Source organism: Canis aureus, chromosome 1 (assembly GCF_053574225.1).
Source record: "Canis aureus isolate CA01 chromosome 1, VMU_Caureus_v.1.0, whole genome shotgun sequence".
Lineage (NCBI taxonomy): Eukaryota > Metazoa > Chordata > Mammalia > Carnivora > Canidae > Canis > Canis aureus.
The window spans coordinates 8118388-8142706 of record NC_135611.1 but is presented as its reverse complement, the minus strand read 5'-3'; the positions used below and the strand labels follow the sequence as shown (position 1 = coordinate 8142706).

Here is a 24319-nt window from a genome sequence, read left to right as displayed (position 1 = left end):
TTGTTGCACTGCCAGAAGGGGATCTGTCTCTCAAATTACATTTGTTAATCTACAGTTTGACCCAGTTAAAACTCAAATTTGGGATAATTAGGCATTGCTGGTATTCAAAAGAATTTCCTTTTTCTGAATGCATGCCAGCTTAGTGGAAAGCACACGGGTTGTGCACCCAGGGAGGCCTGTTGCTCATTAGGTACGCAGATACCCAAGAGCAAAGTGCTTAACTTCCAGCCCTCACTCTCCAGGGAGTTAGAAAGATTGAATGGCCTATTACTTATCCATCCACTTCAGCAGAGTAGCCTCCTTGTTGGTCTGGGTCATGTCCAGAGTCCCTAGTGTACAAATCTAAGATGTATTTGCACAAAGCAAAAAAACCCTGATTTAAATTTTGAGCTGAGCTGACTTATTACTATGGAGATAGACTACATCTCTATTTTCTCTTTAGGATTAAATTGATTTATCTGTAAAATGGTGATTAATTGCTTTAAAATCTTCAAGGGATAAAATTGCTGAAAATGTGAAAGCAGAAACAAACAGAAAACCAAAAACCTTTCTGGTTTTTTATTTTCTTGTGGACCCATTCAGGTAGCCATGTATTCAGGCAAGTGTTCTGAGGTCATTAAGCAGAACTGAGAGATAATTTGGTGTAATTAGAAGTGAATTACCTTGGAGCCAGGTACATCCAGTTTTGAATCCCAGTTCTGATTCGTGGCCGCTGAGGAGCAGTGATTATGCCGCTTGACATCTCTGAGTGCTAGTTCCTTATCTGTAAAATGGAGACAATAATGGATTAGATCTGATGTTTCTAAGGCACCCAGCACAGCATGTGACCCATGGAAGTCAATAACAAAACATCACTATTATTTTAATACCATCCTGTTAGGATGACTGAATTTTCTTATATTGTAAAATGTTCATTGCAGAAGTGTTGATTAAATATAAATTTTTATCATGTGTCTAGTGAAACCTTCAGCAAAACAGAAAAGAAATTCAATGGCATTCATAGCTCATCAGAGCATATGAGTTTTGGGAAGAGGTGGGAAGTTGCCATATTTGGTGTGAGTTAAGAGGGAATCTATAGGCTGGTTGCTAAAATACTTTTCTCCCCGTTTTTAAAGGTATTTCTGGTGTTCTCAGGGACCGCAGTGAATTAGACTGCCTGTTCTTGAATTCGTTAAACCATGTGTGATATGGTTTTTTAAATGCTCTTGACCCATGCTTGAGGCCCTGGGTAGAGGCCAGGCATTACCCTTCTTAGCCAACTCTTCCCCAACCTACTTCCCTTACCAGGCCCCCACCTCCTGGCTCATAACTTGGCTATAATCATTCTGGGGCCAGGCACCAGCACAGAGGGACAGACAATGTCCCCAGGCTGACCCTGAGCCTGTTCACTGCCTTACATATTCCTTCCCAAGGAAACCACAGTGAAGATGTTTCCCCACAGCCCCTTCTGTGCCTCCCTTAATTCCCTGTGTAGCCCCTTCTGACATGACATGTGCCCCCTCTCTTTTTTATCTCTTTTTTCCCCATAGGTTTTATTAGATGTAATTAATAAGTAAAAATCACATATATGTAAGGTGTACAGTGTGACATTTACACACACACACACACACACACAGCAATACCTTGTGTGCAGCCATTCTCCATTGTTTTTTTGTTGTTTGGGTTTTTTTTGGCTATACTTGTGTTGTTACAGCTTCTTAATTGGACTCTGGAACACTCCTAGGGCTATTTTCATTGTGGATAGCTGTCTCATTGTTAGTTTCTGTAGAGGACAAAGACTTGTGTCCTCTTCTCTGCCATCTTGCTGACATCATTCTCAAAATGATCTTTGCAATGGCAGTTGCCTACTGCTGGTCTTGCTATATCTAAATAAGAATGAGCCTACTAAAATGCCACGGTCCTAATTCAGGAAACAATGGACTTTGGTGAGGATGTGGAGAAAGGGGAACCCTCTTACACTGTTGGTGGGAATGCAGACTGGAATATATAGCCACCCTGGAAAACAGGATAGAGGTTCTTCAAAAAGTTAAAAATAGAGCTACTCTACAACCCAGCAGTTGTACTACTAGGTATTTATCCAAACGATACAAATATAGGGATTCAAAGGGACATCTGCAACCCAATGTTTATAGCAGCAATATCCATAATAGCCAAAATATAGAAGGAGCCCAGATGTCCACTGACAGATGAATGGATAAAGAAGATTATAGCTATGCAATGGAATATTACTCATCCATCAAAAAGGATGAAATTTTGCCGTTTGTAATGATGTGGATGAAACTAGAAGGTATTAGATTAAGCAAAGTAATTCACTCAGAGAAAGACAAATATAATATTATTTCATTCATATGTAGAATTTAAGAAACAAGACTGAGAACATAGGGAAAGAGAGGAAAAAATAAAACAAGACAAAATCAAAGAGGAAGACAAACCATAAGAGACTCTAAATCATAGGAAACAGACTGAGGGTCACTGGAGGGGAGGTGGGTGGGGAAATGGGGTAACTAGGTGGCAGGCATTAAGGACGGCATGTGATGTAATGAGCACTGGGTGTTATATGCAACTGTTGAATCTCTAAATTCTACCCCTGAAACTAATAATACACTATATGTTAATTAAATCAAATTTAAATTAAAAAGTAAGTAAAAATACCACAGTTATATAGAATTGATGCTAAAGGCTGCCTCAAATCTTTTCCAGGCACTTTGAAACAAAAATGATTTTCTTGTGTACATAGATATGACAGTTGAATGTGTAAAAGAGTATATGCACAATGTGTGTACTTTCTGTCTCCTTGAGCAGGGAACCAGACCAAGCTCAGGCATTTCATTTTGCCTCTTTATTTCATAGTATTGTTAAAAACCAGAGTTTACTTTGAAGTAAAAATGACAATTAAAAAAAAAAAAAGAATCCTAGAGGCTCCCTGGCTTTCACTCTCTGCTACTCTCTCTTTCTAATAACTGTTATATCACATCCAGTCATCCCAACACCACTGAGAAATCTGTGCTCACCTGAAATGCCATGTGTATGTGAAAGGGCCTAAATTATGTTTCCAGGGGAAATACAAATTTGAGTTTTTTCTTCTAGGTGAGTTTAAAATTTTAATTTTAATATGACAGTAAAGTGAGTTGATCTATATGCCCTGGATTAACAGAGAACTAAGTCAGGAGAAGGAAATCCTCCACATTTGGTGGCTGCTGACATAGTGACCTCATATTTCCATGGCTTAAAAAAAAAAAAAAACTTTCCCCTAATCAAAGCTAGCTACCTTTCTGACATTTCCATTTTTCCTTGGAAGAACTGGAAAGAGAATATTTTTCATAACACAACTATTAGTACTGATTACGATAATAGTAGGTTTTAAATTTGATATTTTTTCTGATGTCAGCAACTATTTTCCTCCTCAAGATTGTTTCTTATTGTTGAGCCATAATGATACGTTTATGTTACTATGTGTGCAAATTTATTTTTGTGTTTAAAAATTTCCAAAGAGACTGGATAATTAAAAACTTCTCAGAATTTTAATGCAACTTTTATCGGAAAAGTTGCATTTTTTCCCCCCTGGGAATGATGTTTCATGATATCATATGTCTGAAGGTTCTCTAATTCTCTTTGCAGCAACTGGGACCAGATGGATTTATAGTTAATTTACAACAAGATATTTTTAGATGGCAGTGTCTGAGACATCGTGACAAATAAACGTAACCAGGAAGGATAATGGTTGAGAGCGAGACATCAAGGGTCAGGTGGCCTGGGTTTTAATACTGGATCTAGCTCTAACTAGCTATGTGGCTTTAGGCAAGATACTAAACTGTCTGCTTCGATCCACTCGATAGATGTGGAAAATGCAGTGTCTGCTTTTTATTATTTGTCTAGACGGATGCAGTATTTCATAGAAAACTTAGTACGCCCTCAGTAGGGGAAATTATGCGAACCTAAAACCGCTTCAAATACTATTTGATTATGTTCGTGATGAAATTTGAAGCCTCTTAAACATTATCACTTATTTTTTGTGATGTTGCAGTATTTATCTTTATGATACGTGATAAGGCAGAGAGATTCTTGTTTTTAAAGGAAAATGTCAGAGCAAGATTAGCATGAAGTACATTTATGCAGCATAGTAACAGCTAGATATAATAATATCCCATTTAAGATAAAAGTCCGTGTGTCCCATGGACCAGGAACTGGAGGCCACATTTGGTGACCAGGCCTCTCTCCCTGTACAGTTTGTCATTTTATCATCACACCTGCTAAACAGACTCAACTCTGGGATTGGGCAGATTTTACAGAAGTGAAAATGAGGTATACAGAAGGTGGGAGAGCTTCCTAGATGGCACACAGGGTAACCAACACCAGGTTTTCAATCCAGACTGTGTCTGACTCCGTCTTTGACCCATCTGAGAACTAAACATGAATCAATCCAACATAAATCAATTCAGGAAATATTGATGAGATGTTTTCCTCAAGGCTCTGGAAATTCCCATTTGCCCTCAGAATGGGAGAGGGGGACAAAAAAAGAATCTTAATATATGCATTTACCCCTTAGGGTTCCTACAGACCTTAGAGTCTGGCATGTATAATGTAGTTTTGCATTATGTTAATGAAATGATACATGCATTTGCTTTATAACTTTGCAAGACATGATCTCCACTGAGGAAATTATAGTCTAGTATATAATAATATTAAAATACCGGGTCATCACAGGAAGTAATTATCTACTGATCTTACTCTAACTTGGAATAGTAAATTCAGATGGAGTAGCCTGGTACTTAAATTTGGATTTCCAATTTAGTTTTAGCTGAACTTAACTAGGAGAGCCATCAAAGCTAGACGTTTGGATGGCTGAGCAAGAGCAGAAGTGCTGGTGTTTTTGGTAGGTTGAAACTGGCGTGTTTGTACCCTGAAGGACTCTAGGCATCAAAGACATGAAGTATTTGAGAGGATAAGAGGGTGAAAGCCACCAAAACTGAGATTTACTTAGACTAGCAAAATTCCTTTACTTTTTTGAAGACTTTTCTAGGACATTGCTTCTGGTTTCAATGTTACAGAGAGTAAAGGGTTGTTCTGATGGAGAAACAGCTTAAAAATGTGGAAATTTTCAAATGACTCCAGCTCAGTTTTTACTATAATTTTGTTATTGAGGGATTTTGTACCCTTTTCAGTTAATGTTGGTCAAAATTAATTGTTGGATTTATGCAACCGTCAGAGCCAGAGTGTGTGATGTTTTCTAAGAAAAGCAAAAAGGAACGATTAACAAAATATTAGATGTGTCAAAGAATGGCCGATTTTTCTCATTTTCTCTTCCCTATATCCAAGTGAGGATTAATATTGATAAATGTTATTTAAGCTCATTTAGCAGAAAACAAGTTGAGCATTATAGAGTGCTAAAGTAAATCTTTGTGGGAAATAAATCATTATTTTGATTATACGCCAGATTTCCTGATGAGAAAACACAATTACTTGAAAGTATTTCATATGTTAAAAAGAATGAAAATTATTATTTTGAGCATTTCATTAGATTCCCAACTTCCTGATACTATGACTATTGTCAAGAAAATGCCATATATAAGAAGAACAGTGTGATTTCCATGATTTATCAAGAACTTTGTTCCAAAGATAGTCAAATGATTTTTTTTTTGTCAAGTAAATATTTCATGACATAGTTAAAAATAACTGTTGTAAAAGACTAATACAGGGTTTGGCATGCAAATGATGCTCAATGGCATAACGGATGGGGCTTGGCTTTCCAATGGTTCTTTCATAGGATTTTTCATTTCCATCTATCAGATGCCGTTCCCTGTGTGGTTCCCATATTACAGCCATTTCTCTTCAGCTATGACAGAACACGGTGTCACACTCAACCAATGGTCTCCAGGTCCCTGTGGACCACATAGGCGCACAGACAGGAAAGACATACATTTTTTGTGTCAGGGGGTAATGAGCATCCTTCTTTCCACCTGCAATTTTCACCACGGTTCTTTGTTTGCCTGTTGATCCCAAACAATTCTTTGCTCATGACATTCACACTCTCTCAAAGGGTTCTTTATTCCCCTGTACCTTGCAGCCTGGGACGGCTATGGAAATTTGAAATGAACATGAAAATAGAATTCCAGCTAGGTGACACCGAGAAATAATGATGAAGGTAAACGATGAGCCCAGTTTTGATGTATTATTTAGAAACCTTGCATCGCTTCCATGAAGCTGTTCCCCTGAGCACCGACGAGGCGTGACAGTTGGAAATGCCGTGATGGGCAGATGGAGGGAAATCATGTTAAATATGCTTTTTCTCCTCCCCTCCCCATGTGCCTTTGTGTACTTGCTCAGGGGTCAAGAAAAAAAAAAAAAAGCCTTGCTCATCGGCATGACTTATAATCATTGCACTGCTCCAGATAATTGTACCTTGTTGGTAATCAGTGATTAATGATTTGTCTGTTTGTCAGGAGTCATTTGCCACATGCTTGTTGCTGCTTCGCCTTCTTTGTGTGAATGGTGTTTTATTTCATTAATGATGCTCTTCTGGACTGTAAAACAAGAGACTTGGAAACAAGGATGGATGCTTATACAGCAGGCAGGCTTGGCTTTCGCTGCTCAGGTAACAAAGAATGCGAAGGGATACTGTAAAGCAAGAAGCCAATTTTGCCTCTACAGTACTGGAAAGATGCAGATGCATTCATTCTGCCTGTAGAAATCCCCAGTGATTCTGCTGTATAATTAGAATCTTTTCATGAAGATTTTATTGTGCCTGTATAGCCATCTCATTTATGGAGCCTGTAAAAATGTGTATTTTTAATTAAACAATGGAAGCAGGTTACTCGTAGGTGAAACTGCCTCCACTGCTCGTTTCACACCACGCTCCTTCTCCTTCATAAAAAATTAGTCAGTGGCTCCTTTTCTCAAGGATTTGTTCTGGGGGATTGAGGGCTGCCCCTACTTAGGCTGCAGCAGTTAAAGGTTCCACTGCCCCATACCATTAGCGCCCCTGCAGGATATGAAGGGGTGAGTGGCCTACAGGTGGAATGTTCTGCAAGTGAGGCCCCAGGCAGTCTCCAGGGGGGCTGCCTGCCATGCTCTGCTTGAGGCGTGGTGTGAGAGGCGGTCATCAGAGGAACGACTTACCAGGTATTGGCAGGCAGGGTTACATTTAACACCAAATAATAAAATTAAGTGATAAAAGTGGAAATATTAGAGAAGACAGCACTTGGGGAATGATGGAAGAGCACTCCAGATGAGATAAGACTCTCAGTAAAGGTTAACCTGACCGACTGATGAAGAAAAATTAGGACAAGAATAACCACAAGACAGCACAATTGTAGGACTGCGCGCAAATTGAGTGTTCAGTGTGAGACATAAATGGGGAGGGGGTAAGAAAAGTTCTTCAAAAGGGCTGGGACAGGATATGCTTCTTTTGGAATATTTCAATAACACTATGAAAAGATGTCTCTTTTATGATGCCTCAAACCAGAGACTGAGAAATAACCTACAATTGACGCTGATGATTTTATTTGCTCGGTGACCCTGAGGCTCTGGGTAACAGTGACATGTACAGGAGCATATGAAGTGCACTGGCATCCCAAGTTTTGCATAGGAGAGAGCAAATAAAAGGGACAAAAGCTTCTATCCATATCTGTCCTGATAATATTCTCGGCCAACGATAAAAGCTGGAAGTGCTCATACAAGGATCCATGGAGTTGGGAGACTGATGGGTTCTCTGGTCCAGGAGAACTCTGGGGGGTGCTATTCAGGGGACCCTGTCAGAGGGCATACCTTCTGACAGGAAGCTTCTGATTAGCCAAGGGAGATTCATCGCTGGCACTCATACCTGTAAGCCTGAAAGCCTCAGCAAGTTTGCTACAGAGAATGACCCCAGGGCCTTTACTCTCAAAACTTTGACAGCTGGGGATTGCGCTAGACTTGTCCCTGGCGTTAAGGAGGCATCATTCCCAGATTCCCACTTTTCTTTTCCTAAAAGCCTACAATCAATGTAATAACCAATGTGACAAAACTGGCCCAGATGCATACTTTGAGCAAGAGGCTCTAAGTTCCTGAGTGTTAATTGTTGGCAATGAGCTTATTCATATGCTTTAAGTATTGTTTCTAGAATAATTACACAATTTAAAATGATGTTAGTGGTTTGGAAACTATGGATTTCCATCCTTGTGGAAAAATATGATAATATATTATATAAAATTATAATTATAATATATAATTATAATACATATATATTATATATGTATAGATACATATAATATGTATCTATATGTATGTTTTAGAAGCTGCCAAGTCTAATTGAATTTACTTCTCTAGGTTTTAAGGCTTAAGCCTTGTGATGGTATTTGTTTTTTAGGGAAGAAGTCCTGTGTTAGGACCTTTCATCTTGCTTTATTTCCCTCCCTTTGTGTTTGAGTGACTTTACATCTGGAATTCAGGACACACATATTCATTTACTCCTTTAATACACGTTTATTGAGTGACTACCAAGTACTGCTCTTCTATGTGCTGAGGAATAGACACGAATATAACAGACCAAGCCCGCATGGGGCTTGCATTCTACCGGAAGAGAGAAATAATCAGAAAGCAAGTACTTTCATAATATAAAGTTAGACACTAATGAGTGCTAGGAGGAAAAACCCAGGCATGGTGAGCCATGTGGTCAGGGGATGCATTACGTGTGACGCTGTATTCAGGCCTCTTTGACGATGTGACATTTGAACAAGAAACGAGACAGAGGAAAGAAAGACGTCTTGCCAAGATCCGTGGAATGAATTTTCTCAGAAGATTAGCTTTATATGGTTTACCTTAAAAGATCAGGACTGTACCTTAGCTAGAATGCTTTTTAACACTTTCTCACGAGTCTGTATTTTGTGGTTTTATTAGTCATTGTGGGGACCTATATCTTCAGCTTAGATTATGTTGATAAAAAACTCCTTAGATGGCAGCTTGCAGATTTCTCTCTAGGTTTGACTTTCTGAGACAATGGTTCACAAAGGGAAGTGGGAGAAGAAACGGGCTCCAGGTGGAGGGGATGTGTGTAAGGTGAAGAATGCATATACTCACAGCACGAAGCTCTAATTTATTGCTAAGTCTGAGTGAATTAATTGCAAAACTAGATATGGAGTGAAGATTCGTTTTGCAGAAGGGACAGTAGATTAAAAGGCCGAGAAACCCCCCCCTCAGACAGCTATTCTTTTAGTCTCATTTCATAAAGAAATCCTAAACAAATGAGTGCTCCCTTGGGAGAGTTGTGCTGTTGGAAACATTGGTATTTTACCGCAATTGTGTAAATTCCTTAAGAGAAAGTTCCTCCGTAGCAGCCAATACAGCCTGGCTTGGTGCTGAATTACCTGGAGAAAAATCGATAGAGTTTTCATGGTACCCACAAGGTAATCCATATCTTCCGAAAAAGAGGATCACAGTGACCTGTCTTACTTGGGAGTTTATTCTAGAAGCCAGTCGTTGGAATTTGTTAGAAGCTTGAGGAAAACAGTACAGCTCTTACTTAGCTGGAAGATGAGTCCAGAAAAGGGAATATGCTATATTTTATGTATAATCCATGCAGACAAGGTGCTCGGAGTCTGAGGGACATACGAAGAAGTCTAGGACAGACGATGTTTTAATCTTTAAGTATTGCTTGGTTGTTCTGCCCTTGTGGTGATATGTGAATTTCAGAAGCTCAAAGTTGAGGAACTTTTCCTACTTCTATTATCAGAAAATTGAAATCGTACACCTGTTAGCTACTGTAATTCTGTCCATTGCATATAATCACTAAAATTAAAATAAACTTCTCATGAAAATAGAATCCCAACACAGAAGTTGAACTTAGTACGTTTGAAATTTAAGGCAGTCACTTAATCAAACATATTACTGTCCCCAGTTACAGCCTATGGGAATTCACAGGTGTTCAATTAGCTTCAGAAGGAACCCCCATTGTTTCTTAATGGAAAACTAGAACATATGGAGACTTGCACATGGAAAATAAACATAAATCAAATATAAGAGATACTGAGCATAGTCTAGGCATTTGTCTTTAGTTTTCCAAGCATGCACAATTCTGTGCCAATTGAGCTGTCTCATGTGGCTTGCTATTTCATTTCAAAATAATAATGCAACAGTTTCAACATTTTAGCTTTAACCTTCTCCATAACTAGAGGAACTATTCAAATGCTTTTGATGTGATAGTAGAGTGATTCTGTCTTTTGAGAATGACAATCAGTGCCTTTGTGATTTCACAGTATAAACTATTTGAAAGGGAAAGATGTGGAGGTGAGTAGCCTGTGATGATACTGAATCACTTGGGTATGTTTCTGAACAGTTAGGAACAGAGAGGAAATACAAAGCCAGACTAGAAAGAGTTCTTTTTACCCCAGGGACTTTTAGAGTTTCTTGGTGCATATGGATTTTAGAAAAAAAATTTATTTGGATTTGATTTATTCTTTTGACCTTGACGGTATAGAATGAAGGACAGTTTTACAGTCTTCATATAGCAGAGCTGGGGCAGTAAATGTTCGTGTTCACATGTTGTTTACAGATACCACATTTTATGGGTTGTTTGTAGGCCGCTGGCTCAATCGAATTTTTGGTGAGCATTTCCATTTCCATGTAATTTTGTAAAGCCAAAATATCTGACCTGAAATCACTACATAGATTTATTTTGTCAACAGAACTATGGGAAGCAAAATAGGCTGATTTCAGCCCCATTGTTTTAAAGGCTTATTTTAGTATCTGCCTGTATTCTTGCATTTGAAGGACAGCTAGCTACAAAACCCATTGCCTTCTCAGCATTAAAAGGCAGCAGTCATGCAACAATACCATTCTTCATGACAATAAGGACAACAACATCCAAGAACACAATGAGTGAATGAATGACTGCGTGCATGCATGAAGTGACTCGTCTGTGTCGGGGTTTGAGGGACTGTGACAGTAATGATCATGAGTTAGACAAAACCTTGTCTCATGATGGCCCCTAAATTTAAGAACCCCTCTCCTGTAATGTTTAGCCAATTATTACAAAAGTGAAAGCCTTTGGAATCACTCATTTATTTTATATTAATTGTTTCTTCTGCTAATTGGTACTATTGCTTCATTGTTGTTGTCATCATTCTGACCTGCCACTACTTTACATCCAATTGTCTTCATGGAGAGATACTCCTCTTGGTCTGCCTTAGGAGAAACAAATCAATCAGCTGCAGCCCTCAGATAGGAAACATTTGTATGTGATAGGGTAGGCTATCCCACCTCTGCTTCTCATTTGTAACAGCCTGAGGTTTCTCCAGGAAAAAGAGCGTCTGTAGCAAAGAAGCCATGGATTGAATTCAAATTTAAGACTTCCATCTTTCTAAAGTCTTGTTCAGTTTATTAAGTGTCTTGCCTCCTGCTCTATAAGACATAGATGAAGAGATCATGATTTTCCTGGGGGTTTGAAACTCAGGTTAAACAGACATCAGAAGGGGATTCTCAAATGAATTTTCAGTAAGTGCATTGACAGTCTCAGAAATTTCAACTCTAGCAAATACAAGGTTCTTTTCAATTAATGTCAAAACATCAGCTACCTTGCAGGTCTGTTAAACTAAAGTGGGACCTATAGTCTGTGGTTTTCAGCATGGCCCTGTTGGAGGTGAGGTTTAATTGTAGCCAGTTTCTTTGAATATCCATTGGATAATTTCAGAAATATCTTTTTTTTTTTACCTTCTTACTTGCCCTAAGGTTATTCTGATCTGAAACCTTCTCTTCTTGATTTGCAATATGCTGTGACTGCATCCAAAGTTGACTCAGTAAGTGGTTTAGAAAATCTTTCCCGAGGAAAATAGAGGTTTTCATTCATGTAGTTAGGAGTTTGATGGCAAAATCTACATATGTATTCTTTGTAGGGAAAACAGCTGGAGATTGTTTCCTTCTGATTGTGTCTGATGTGCTTGTTAGGATAGGATAGCTTACATAATTTGTAAAGGATACCGTCCTGTCATTGGTAACCTGTGGATGGAGAGAAGACTGCTAAGAAGCAGGTGCTCATCGTGTGTTTTGAATAATTGCATGTTGTCAGCTTTATGGGCTCTCAGAGCTTCCGAGTGTCTGGTACATAGAGGATGATTAATAGCGGCATTGAATTAATGAAAACATGGCAGAATGAATGAATGAATGAATGGATGGATGAATGAATGAAACTTCATAGCACTGTAGCTCATATGTTTTTGTAAAATGCCTACTCTTTCCAACTGAAGGCTTAGGGAGGCCAGGTATCTGAGGATATTTGGATAGAAACCAAGAAACAATTCAATAAACAGAAGACAGAGAGGAAGGCATCTGGAGGGAGACTCTGCTGACACGCCCATCTATTCAGCTACACGCGCAGATAGGGTAATAAGCCCAAAAAAGTATCTTTTTTTAAAAGAGTAATAAATATAATTAGATAGGAAGGTACCACCATATAACATATTCAAGAATTGTTTTACACACCTGTTTGGTACAGGTTAATTTGAAGTTGGCTAAGCCAGTGTAGTTGAATGTTCCATTTCTGCATTTGAGAGAATGTAAGAGATAAGTCACTGAAGGATGGCCCCAGGTGGCACCTTCTGGATCCTCCGTCACGTTCACATCAGGGCCATGCTTCTGTTGGCCACTCCACGCCTGTGATCCAGTGTGGCAGGAATACTAGGGTAGGCTCATTCTGAGATGCAGGACTCATCCTGAGAGTGACTTTCAGTTGAGGACTTGGCTGAACATTTCTTGAATTGCCCTGCAGTCCAATACTCTTTCTATTGTATGTTCCCTTCTTCCCTCTCCTTCTGCAAGCCTCAGACTTGCATTGTGATCTGAATTATCTTCTTGCCTTCTCTTGCCTCTTCCTACAATATGTTTCTTGTGTATCTGATCCCATCTTGGCATCTGCTTCTTGGCCAAGTAATAGAAATGGTACCAAGAATGGTCCAAAAGCTTGGCAGGAAGACAGGGGTTTTGGACTGGCTCAATCACCACCCAATGGGTGAAGAACACATTATGCTGAGTGGTGTGTGGCGCCTGGGTGATCCCCGGAACCAGGAGGCGGCCCAGTTGCAGGGATGCCTTGCAGGTTCCGCGACTCATGAATTTGAAAGACATGGGGAGGGAGGGAGAGTGACAATGCTTACAAAGACAGTGGAATCAGTTGGTTTAGGCTAACTTATATGGATATGCCCTGATGAAGGGTAACAAAGAATCGAGAGCCATTAACTAGCAGGCAAAGACTTGTTATTTTGTAAGAGCCAGAGAGCCTCTGTAGTGGCTTACAAACATGTCATTTCCCCTTGCAGTGGAAGAGCAGATGACTAAGGATTTTATAGAGTCCCAGGGCTTCAGGGACGTTTGAATGCTCAACCAAGGTAGGTCTATGATACTAGGGAAGGTGTAAGATTGGGAAAATGAGAGGCCTTGAAATATGAGGTAGGGACGTCTGGATAAATGCCTCTGAAGATTTTGGCTCTGTAGATCCATGAACCTCAGAGCTCACAAAGGGTCCACCCTTCCCTCCTAGTGGGTACAGGGAAAATGTTGCAGAAATTTCTTTCCTGCTAGGAAACAGATAACCATCAGGAGCTGCCCTAATCACTCCAGGTCCAGGTGCCAGACAACAAGGGACAGCTCCATGTCCCAGAGACCACTGAAATTATTCAAGCCAGCCAATCATAAGCCACTTACCTGGTTTTGCTTGTTCTTTCCTGTAGAAACCACAGTAAAAGCTTTTGCTTACTGTTCCCCATCTCCCTCTGCCTCCTGAAAAATCCCAGGGCTTCCCCATGTGGCCCCTCTATGGCATGACATACCCTCTTTTCTTGAGAAGGGTGAGTATTAAGCTATCTTTTCAATGGCCATCCTTTCCCAACCTGTTGGTCTTGTTATCCTGAAATTTCCCATTAATACACCGTATGTTAAATCAGTGCTAGCCCAATAACTAAAACCCAGCATGACCTAGCTAGAGACATATCAGGCCTGATAAGTGAGGAAGGACACTCTGCCCTGAAGGAGCTGTAAGACTTGGCTTAGTTGGTGTGAGGGGAGCATGCCTAGGGTTGGATTTTAAAGTTGTTTGATCAAAGGAGTAGGAATGTAAAGTTGGATGAGTAGGAATTCATTAACTTAAGAGCACCTTCTCAGGCCTTGGAATTTAACACTCTGGCAAGGAACCCACATGATGGGAGTTTTGTAGCTCTTAGAATTCTGGAAAAAAAAAAAAAAAGGATGGGCTGTTCTCCATGAGGAGGAAATGCCTGAGTTACTCTGGCAGATGGCAGAGGAGGAAATCAAGAGGCTGAGGGGGGAAGTAGAGAGCAGTTGTGGGTATTTCAGGTAAAGCCAGAAGACCTTGAGAAGGCCCAGAGGATACAACATTCACCAGAGACATTAATCACTCACTGGCAGTTGGGGCACAGCATCAGTAAGAAGCTCAGTGGTGGCTCTCTCTCAGGCCAGGGCTGGCAGGAGGAGTGGTAGCAATGGTAATGGGTCAGTATCACCCATCAGGATGATGGAGTAATAGAAGCCAGGTGGTGAATCTGTTGTGATGAGATTTACTTTGCAAATGGGGTGCTATTATTAAATGTGGACCAGATAGAGTATTTCTAGAACTCTTAGAGGGAGAAGAATCGTTGGCTTACAACCTGATAATAGCACAGCTTGATTACCACTCCCCCATGCCTCCTGTATGGACACCCTAGACTTTGAATGTGTCCCTAATAGCCTCTTGACCAAAGATGGTTAAGATTTGGGACATATAAAAGAGGCTGTACTTGTAAATATTTCAATAAATCTTGCTATATTCTTGCTGAAAATACCCAAATACTCACTGAAGAAAGGAATCTATTGAAGGACTATGGCCCATTATATCCATGCACCTCCAGCAAGGGCTTATTATTCTCATACTAGCCTTGTAATACCTCTGTCCAGTCCATCTCAAAGACAAATTGTTGTGACTACCACTTTGCACAAGATTTGAGGGCGATTAGGGAGATTTCACTTCCCTGCTTCTGTTATCTCTAATATCATCATCTTCTCGATCCCTGAGACTACTGCTTACTTTCTAGCTATAGAACTATGATCAGCATTCTTTACTATATCCTTTCTCCTAGACTCACTGTACCCATTTGGATTCACTTTGGAAAATCAATAATACACATGGACATTTGTGCCCAAGGGTTTACAGAAGCATCCTCTTCCTTCCCGCCAATATTCAACTATACCTGAACTATTAGAGACATCCAATTTCCCAAGGACTCCACTTTTATACAATATATGGATGTTCTTCTGCTTGTTCTTAAGATTGAGAGTCTTACAGAATCAATTTCTTCCACTTGCTGACATTATAAGTGTATGGGGACACAAAGTCTCTAAGGATAAACTCCAATTTTACCAGACCCAAGTACATTTTCTTGGCCATGACGTCAAATAAAAATTAAGAGTCTCTCTCCCCTTAAAGATTGGAACCTGTTCATGACTTTCTTGGCCAATTAACAAAAGACATCTTAGAGGTTTCTTGGTCCCATAGGATATTGTAGACTTTGGATTCCTAACATTTTTTGGACCAGCTTCTCCTTCCTATAAGCTAATGAAAGCTGACACTCTTGAGCCCTTGTATTATACAGTCACTAAAGAATGATTTTTACAACTTAAAGGATTCTCCGATAATCATAAATCTTTCTTTCTATTTGTACATTGAGACAAGTTCTGTGGATTCTAACTTAACAAGAAAATGGACATCCAAGATCCATTGCTTATTATATCTTCACATTTATATCATAACAAAACCTGCCCTCCTTGTTTGCACACAGTGGCAGCAGCTCAAGGTCAACAGAGGGCCCTGCTGACTTAGACTTAAGATCTCCACTTAACCCCATGATCCCTCATACAATTCAGATCTTCCTTTTGACTGAAAACACAGGACATTTTTCTGTTTCTAGAATGTTTCTTTTGAAATCCTTTAGCTTTTACCAGCACACATTTCTATCCATTGCTGAAATACCCTAAAACCTGCCATTCTTCTCCTGGAGTAGGGACTCCTGACTGCTATGAACTTATTTGGAAATTTTCCTTGGTTTTATCTGACCCTTCTTGAAACCCCTTTAGATATCCTAGATTGTGAATTATGTGTAGATGAATCCTGTTTGAGAACTGAACAAGAAAGCTATCAAGCTGGATATGCAATCAACCCACTGAGACTTGTTTAAATCTAACCCTCTCCAAGACATGAAATCTGTGCAAGTTGCCAAAATTGTAGCCCTTACTAAGGCTTGCCAGTTAACTAAGACAAAAGAACAAATGTCTATACAGAAATGGCCTGCCAGTTCGCTGAGATAAAAGAGCAAATGTCTATACAGAAATGGTTTTGGAGTGATTCAAGACTTGGATCTGCTTTGGAAGAAACACAACTTCTTGACTGCAGCTGATGTACTCCAGTTAAACAAGGCAACCACATATAAGCAGTTCTCAAGAAGCTAAGGTTCATCTTTTAGCAGATTAATATACTAAACAAGCTATGTGAACACATTCAGGATACCCAATAAGTCCAAAATTCAAAGCCAAAGTGAATTTCTGACTATTGGCATCAGATCTTGAGTTGATTCCAGATTCCACCACCTGATTCTGAAATAACACATTTGGAAAGATCGGATTGTCTGCTTCACCCAGATGGCATCTGGTGGCACCAAGATGGTTATTTGGTCTGCACTGAAAGACTGAGATAAAGTGTCTAAAAAGCCAAGCCATAACCATCCATGGAAAAGAAAATTGAAAAATGTCCTAAGTATTAACAGGGAAACCTTAGTGAGATTACAGAGCACATCTTTGCTGCATGTTCCAGTTGCCAAGCCCCAAACTCTTTGAAAAACTGTAAAAGTGGGGCAAGGACATGGACCAAAACTTTTAGTCATTTAGAACATTTGCAAATGGATTCCCACTTGAGTAACACATCTATTTGTCTTCTTTTAGGGGTTCTCATGTGGCCAGAATGGAACGTAAGAAACTTTGTGTGGCTTTGCCTGTCACCCACAAGCTTCATGGGTCCAACCATGACCAGTCCTCAGAGAAATCAGGAACCATGAATAACACATTAAAATGGAAACTTGCAAAATTCTCTGGGCAGCTACAGTTGCTGTGGCCGAAGGTTTCACTCTTAGCTCCTCGACTATGCAGATTATAACAGGAATTCATAGACTATCCCCATTTGAGCTGGCCACTAGATGCCCATGTGTATGGGGATATTGGCCTTATCCTTGACTCTGTTCACAGGCTGATACAGGCTAATGTTATAAAACTTTTTTAAAAAAGATTTTATTTATTTATTTAGAGAAAGAGCAAGCTTGGGGGGGGGGTGGTGAGTAGGAGGGGGAGGGAGAGAGAAGATCTCAAGCAGACTCCCTGCTCAGCACAGAGCCAGACATAGGGCTCGATCTCACCACCCTGAGATCATGAACTGAGCCAAATCAAGAGTCAGAGGCTCAACCAACTGAGCCACTCAGGTGCCCCAATGCTGTAGAACTTTAAGGCCAAGTTTATTTTCATTAAGCTCATTTGGTTTTACCCAAGGATAAATTACTCTAAACAATGCATGACATTCAGCTTGGAGATGTTCTCTACTGAAAATGAAAGTGATATTAAAGTGCTCTTAAACCTTAGAGGAGGGGTTCTGAGCCACCAACACTGCAGTGAAACTCCTGGGAACTGCGCCTTGGATTCATGTCTCTTTTTTTAAAAGGGAACAACCCACACCCACTTCCTAGACATTCATGCCAATGTAAGATCAAACACTGAGAATCTCTAGGGCTCTCCAAGAACACATGACATCTTAAAGTAGACATCTTTCTCCAGAACTTCAGATCCAAACCCATTGCGAGCAATTGATTACTGGCTCCTTCTTTATCTTTTTCCTTTTTTTTTTTTCCGTGTCCTAGTATTTTCCTTCTCTGACATTCTTTAAGTTTCTTCCCCTATTCATGTCATTTTGGGTCAGTCCATATTATATGGAAATCTATTCATATCAGGCCTTCCTTTCTGCATACCTGGCTAGAGATGAGATTTCTCTGATCAGACTGGATCAGACTGGATCTTCGTTAAGAGGCATTGTCCAAGGCTTACTAGTAATCTCATGTTAATGCTTTTCTCCATAGTTATGGTGGTGTTTTCTCCAGAGGCTGTAATGCTTTTATGCAATCACCCACTCATCAAATGACTGAAATTCAACTATGAAGTCACAAGAAGCTCTGATGGCAGTCATCAGCAAAGAGGCCAAGACTGCTGCTGTTGACCAGTGGTATAGACAAGTATCCTGAAAACAAAAATGAAAACAAGATATGGTTAAATGATGAGACTTGAAATCTCAATGGACCAACAGGAGAGAGAGAGAAACTCTGAGTGCCTGAACTCTTCCCCTCTGAGCCTTGTGTGGCTCGGGACCCTGTGACCATTCCTCCTCAGCTCTCCTGGCAGGTCCTGCAAACATAGTGCCTACACATGTTGATGAGCTGCTCAACTGAAGACTCTCAAACCACAAGAATCATTCTTCCTTCTGCTGGGTCCCATCTTTGATAAACTAGCTTCTGAAACAAACTGAAGCAAATCTCTTTCAAAGTTCTATATCTCTTTCTTTCTTCCTTAAAGCAAAACGTACCCTCCCACCCCAACCACCCAGGGTCTGCTCGAAAGACTCTCTTAGCCACCTCCACTTAACTTTGCCTAACTAACTCCTACTCATTCTGCAAATCTCAGGATTGCAAAGGCCATGCTTTTGGTAAAGCTCCTGGCCTTGTTACATGCTCTTTTCCTTATGACACAGGAAAAGATACTAATTTGCAGGTAATCTTTCAGTGTGATTATTTGATTATTATCTTTCTTCCCTAATAAACTCTTAACATTCACAAGGGCATGGACTGGATTGGGTTTGGAACCATTGTCTTCCCAGCCACTAAGCACAATGCTTGGTGTGTAGTAGCTTCTTGGTCAAATGTTTGTTAAAAGGTTAAAAGAATGGAATGAACAAAGTATATGAATTAATTCCTTCAGAACAGTGGGCAGGAATGATTTAATCTATGGAACCAGTAGATCTCAGATGCCTAAAGTATACATTTCTGCCTTGTCTCTTTATCAGAGGTGACTCCATCCTGTTTTGTTTCATGATTTACTTCATTTACTTCATTTCTTCTCATGGAACAGCATTCTGTGTTTAGATTTGTTAATATATATAATCAGATATCCATCACATCTTGTTGCTCTGAGAGCTCAGACTATTTTATTAGTGAAGGAGGAAGAGATAGAAGAGAAAGGGAAAGAGGATGAGAGGGAGAAGGAGCAACGTTCATAATAAGAACTGTTTAGAGTAGAAAAAATATATTTCCTTATTGTATTATTTTTGGAGGTAATTTGACTTAGTTTATTATACACTTAGAGTTATCCTAAGTTACAGTTTGGCTGAAAGAGATCTGAGTTTTGCCCGATTCGGCAGGGCCTCAATTAGTGTGTGATGTGTTTTCTATGCCCTTTTAGAGGGAAAATTGTGAGCTGTCGTAACATGGCTCTAAATGGAAAGATAATGTCAAAACTTCTTATAAAGCACTGTAGGACATTTCAATTCTTTTAGCAAGAAAGAGCACAAATTTAATTATGGATCAAAATGCCTTCTGCATCAAGTAGAGAGAGGTGGATATTGGAAATCCTGTGGTGCTACTTATTTTTCAATGTGACAAGAAGCTAGAAACCTAAATATCCAAGTGATTCAATTTATGTTTGTTCCCATGGTTTCTAGTATGTAGGAATACTTCACACAGTTCTCTCTGAAAATAAAAAGGTTAATGAATTTTTCTGACAATATGCAAATATATTTAAGCCTGTTTTTATGGCCTCAGGCAACACCCACAAACGCACACATTTGTAACCCATGGGGTGCTGGTAATTTACTGCCAATACCACACTTACTAACAGTGAGGTAACACATTGTCACATATTACTTGATTATATCATTCCTGGAACGAAAGGTCTGGAAATAGAGCCTTCTATAATAGCATTACATGCTAAACCCAGAGGTGGGAAAACAAATATCGAGACAGAGAATCTGCTTTCACTAGTCTTCAGCAAATGTCTTATCTGTAAAATTAAACCTCATCACAACACTGCTGTCATCCGCTGTTTTCCTATGGACAACCTTTAATTAATGGAAGCTATTTTCACCGCTTTTAACATTTTCTATCTTAGATTACGAAGAAAAATGACATGAGTTTATTATCACATTAGTCAATATGAACTTATCTATTACATCGTAAAGACTTGGAGGTCATTGATGAGTGACTTAACCACTATCAGGCTTCAAGAATAAGGCTAATGACACATTCTCCAGCCTTCATTAGACTGTAATAACTCAGATAAAGGCAGCTAATGAGTAATTTTTTTGAGTTATAGTGAATGAAAATAATCCCAACGTGAGATTGTTGGCTTTACTTATGATGCAGAATGTTTGAGAGTGTATATCTGAAAAATATCGCTTTACAGAATTATTTTTATACCTAATTTTTCAGTTTTGAAGGAAATACGACTTTTCAACTTGCCTCAATAACTGTAGGTGTCATAAGCAGAATGGCCTGTCAGAGATGTCCACAACCTAATTCCAGAACATGTGAATATGTTGTGTTACGTGGTAAAAGAGACTTAACTTATGCAATTAAGTTAATGGACCTTAAAATAGAAAAATTTTCTTGGACTGTTTGGATGGGCCCAATCTAATCCCATGAGCCTTTAAAAAAAGCACAGGATTTTCCCTACCTGGACTCAAAAGATAGGAGAAGGTAGTAGAGACGTGGAAGAGACATTTGAAGTATGAGAAGGACTGACTGGACCCCTACTGTTGCTGGTTTGGAGACAAAAGGGATGACAGGATGAGGGATACAGGAAGCCTTCTGTATCAAGGGAGATTCCTGGCCTGGCCACCAGCCAGCAAAGGAGGAGCTCAGCCACAGCACTGCCCATAGCTGAATCCAGCCAACAACTTGAAGGAGCTTGAACTGGGGTGTTCCCCAGAGCTTCCACACAGCATTGCTCACACCTTGATTTTGGCCTAGTGAGCCTCCAGCAGAGGATTGAGCTGCGCCATTATATACTGGGATTTATGGTTCATAGCACCCAGGTGGACAGGAGCCAGGGGAGAGACTGATACAGGTGAAGTGCAGAAGCAGGAAGGGAAGTTATTGACTGGCTACAGCGCCAAGCCTCTCCAGCTCTTTGTGACTGGTTGTCAGCATTTTGACTTCATAACCTGGAGGCATTCGCAGGCTTAGACTTGGATTTGCTTATGTAGGCTGCAGGGCATCACACCCACTCAGTCTGATGGCCTCCTGGATTAATTAAGCACACAATAATCTTGAATTTTAAGATTTAATGAACCGAGAGTCTGATGAAATGGATCGATGTGTAAAATATTTTATGGAAAATATCTATCCACATATATTTTAGTTTCAAGGGTTCATTTTCTATGAAATGTTCCAATTTCTCAGCAGGAAAAAAAAAAAAAGCCAACCTGAGAAGCTAAAAGCTTTGAACTCTATTGAAAATCTTGAAGGAACATATTCTGAGACAGTTTTAAACTTGGCACAAACGTGTCCTTCCATCTTTTGCCTTTACTTTCTTTGTCTTGCCCAACCAGGCAGAAAAGCCCTCTCTGGAAAATTGGACGCCATAGGTAACCCTGTCATGCTTCCGTTCATCTCACACCTGCTGCTGCAGAGAGTCCTTCTTCCTTATTATCTCCGCAATGGATTTTGTCCTTGAACATTTTGTTCAGTGGAAGTATAAAAAGAGGCAGGCTGTTGACAAAAAGGATTTTGTTTTTTTGAATTGGTCCTTTTAATTTAAAAGGGAGGTGTGGAGAAGAAAGTGATTCCTTTGCTTGATTTCCCTGCAATCCCACAGGACTGAATTTAGTGCCTATAGGATCAAGGTGGGCATCACTTGTGATTTCTAACTCCTCCTGTTGTGGTCCTTTGCACTAAGAGTGTTCAGTAAAGGTTTGTAGAACATGTGAATGATGATATGAGTAGTCATTTATTGCAAGTTTTCAGGGGCTATATCACTGAGTGCTGAATATCACTGAGTGCTGAAGTCCAATTTTTATGCAAAATTTTTTTTTACATACATTTGTAATAGCATTGCACTGTGCTGGCTCACTATATGTAATATCTCATAATTTGGAGTACTGTGTCTGTACATCACAGGAAGGAAGTTGTCCTGTATTTCTTGTCTATAGAAACCTGTATCTGCTCTTGCTCTGCAGATAATACAAAGACCTCTGAAGTGTGGGGTTTAGCCTAAAGCTGAAAGGGCAGTGACTCTTTGAGCTGTCATCATTTCTGCAGGCCTTGGAGTGGTGCAGCGATGTGTCATCACTCAGGGCAAATGGGGGACTTACACTGGGCTGTGCTTGTAGGTCATCTAATACTTAAGTTATGCCCCAGTGTGCTATCTGTAAAACCAAAGAATCCTACCGGCTGGAGAGCTAGCCAGAAATAGTTTAATTTTTAGAATATACACAATACATTAAGGTTTTTTGATTAAAAAAAATAGATATTTCTTTTGAAAAAATTTGAGGCTGGGGTTCTAATATTCTGGGAAGAATAACTGTGAAATTTGACTTTTTAACTTCACCAGAGCCACTTTCTTCAAAGAGTAAAAGAGTTTCCCTGAGATGATTATATAAAAATTACCTTCTGTCTTCTGTATTCTTTATTTATGGATCTTTCTCATGACCCAGAATGCTTAAGAAGCTGTATCTGAAAAGAATTACATTATGAAAATATTTTATAATTAATTCTTAAGATTTGAATGAAATATCACTTCTCAGTATGTTACGGGCTGAATTGTGTCCCTTTCAAAATTCATATGTGGAAGTTTCTAAACTCCCAGGCTCCTCCTAATGTGACCTTCTTTGAAAATACAATCGTTGCAAATATAATTAATTAAAATGAGGTCATACTGGAACAGGATGAATACTTAATCCAACCTGATGGTGTCTTCATAAGAGAGGAAATTTGGACACAGGCAAGCACACAGAGAGAATATTATGTGAACCTGAAGACAGCCATCTACAAGCCAAGGAGACAGACCTCAATCGGACTCTTCAAGGAACTAACCCTGCTAGAACCTTGGTTTCAAACTTCCAGCCCCCAGAACTATGGATTCTCTATTCTGTTCCATTGATCTATGTGTCTGTTTTTGTGCCAGTACCACACCGTCTTGATGACCACAGCTTTGTAGTACAACCTGAAATCTGGCATTGTGATGCCCCCAGATATGGTTTTCTTTTTTCTTTTTTTTTTTAATATTTATTTATTTATGTATGATAGTCACAGAGAGAGAGAGAGAGAGGCAGAGACACAGGCAGAGGGAGAAGCAGGCTCCATGCACCGGGAGCCTGATATGGGATTCGATCCCGGGTCTCCAGGATCACGCCCTGGGCCAAAGGCAGGCGCTAAACCACTGCGCCACCCAGGGATCCCCCAGATATGGTTTTCTTTTTTAAAATTCCCCTGGCTATTCGGGGTCTTTTCTGATTCCACACAAATCTTAAAATAATTTGTTCTAACTCTCTGAAGAAAGTCCATGGTATTTTGATAGGGATTGCATTAAACGTGTATATTGCCCTGGGTAACATTGACATTTTCACAATATTAATTCTGCCAATCCATGAGCATGGAATATTTTTCCATCTCTTTGTGTCTTCCTCAATTTCTTTCAGAAGTGTTCTATATGGGGGATCCCTGGGTGGCGCAGCGGTTTGGCGCCTGCCTTTGGCCCAGGGCACGATCCTGGAGACCTGGGATCGAATCCCACATCAGGCTCCCGGTGCATGGAGCCTGCTTCTCCCTCTGCCTGTGTCTCTGCCTCTCTCTCTCTCTGTGACTATCATAAAAAAAAATATATATATATATGCCATATTGGTATGAGATTATTAAAAAGAAAAAAAAAAAAGAAGTGTTCTATAGTTTTGAGGGTATAGATCCTTTACCTCTTTGGTTAGGTTTATTCCTAGGTATCTTATGCTTTTGGGTGCAATTGTAAATGGGATTGACTCCTTAATTTCTCTTTCTTCAGTCTCATTGTTAGTGTATAGAAATGCCATTGATTTCTGGGCATTGATTTTGTATCCTGCCACGCTACCGAATTGCTGTATGAGTTCTAGCAATCTTGGGGTGGAGACTTTTGGGTTTTCTATGTAGAGTATCATGTCATCGGTGAAGAGGGAGAGTTTGACTTCTTTGCCAATTTGAATGCCTTTAATGTCTTTTTGTTGTCTGATTGCTGAGGCTAGGACTTCCAGTAC

General features: G+C 39.8%; 1 long non-coding RNA gene across 4 annotated transcripts in view; it reads right to left on the bottom strand.

The window, feature by feature from the left end:
* The window catches only part of LOC144304735 (uncharacterized), a 30446-nt gene extending 9263 nt beyond the window's left edge, over positions 1–21183 (bottom strand). For all 4 annotated transcript variants that reach the window (XR_013371757.1, XR_013371789.1, XR_013371725.1 and 1 more), the window contains exons 1-3: positions 20770–21183; positions 18021–18286; positions 663–763 (exon numbers count right to left, since the gene is read on the bottom strand). This is a non-coding gene — a long non-coding RNA (uncharacterized LOC144304735). The remainder of the gene's footprint in view (positions 1–662; positions 764–18020; positions 18287–20769) is intronic.
* Positions 21184–24319: the final 3136 nt, after the last annotated feature.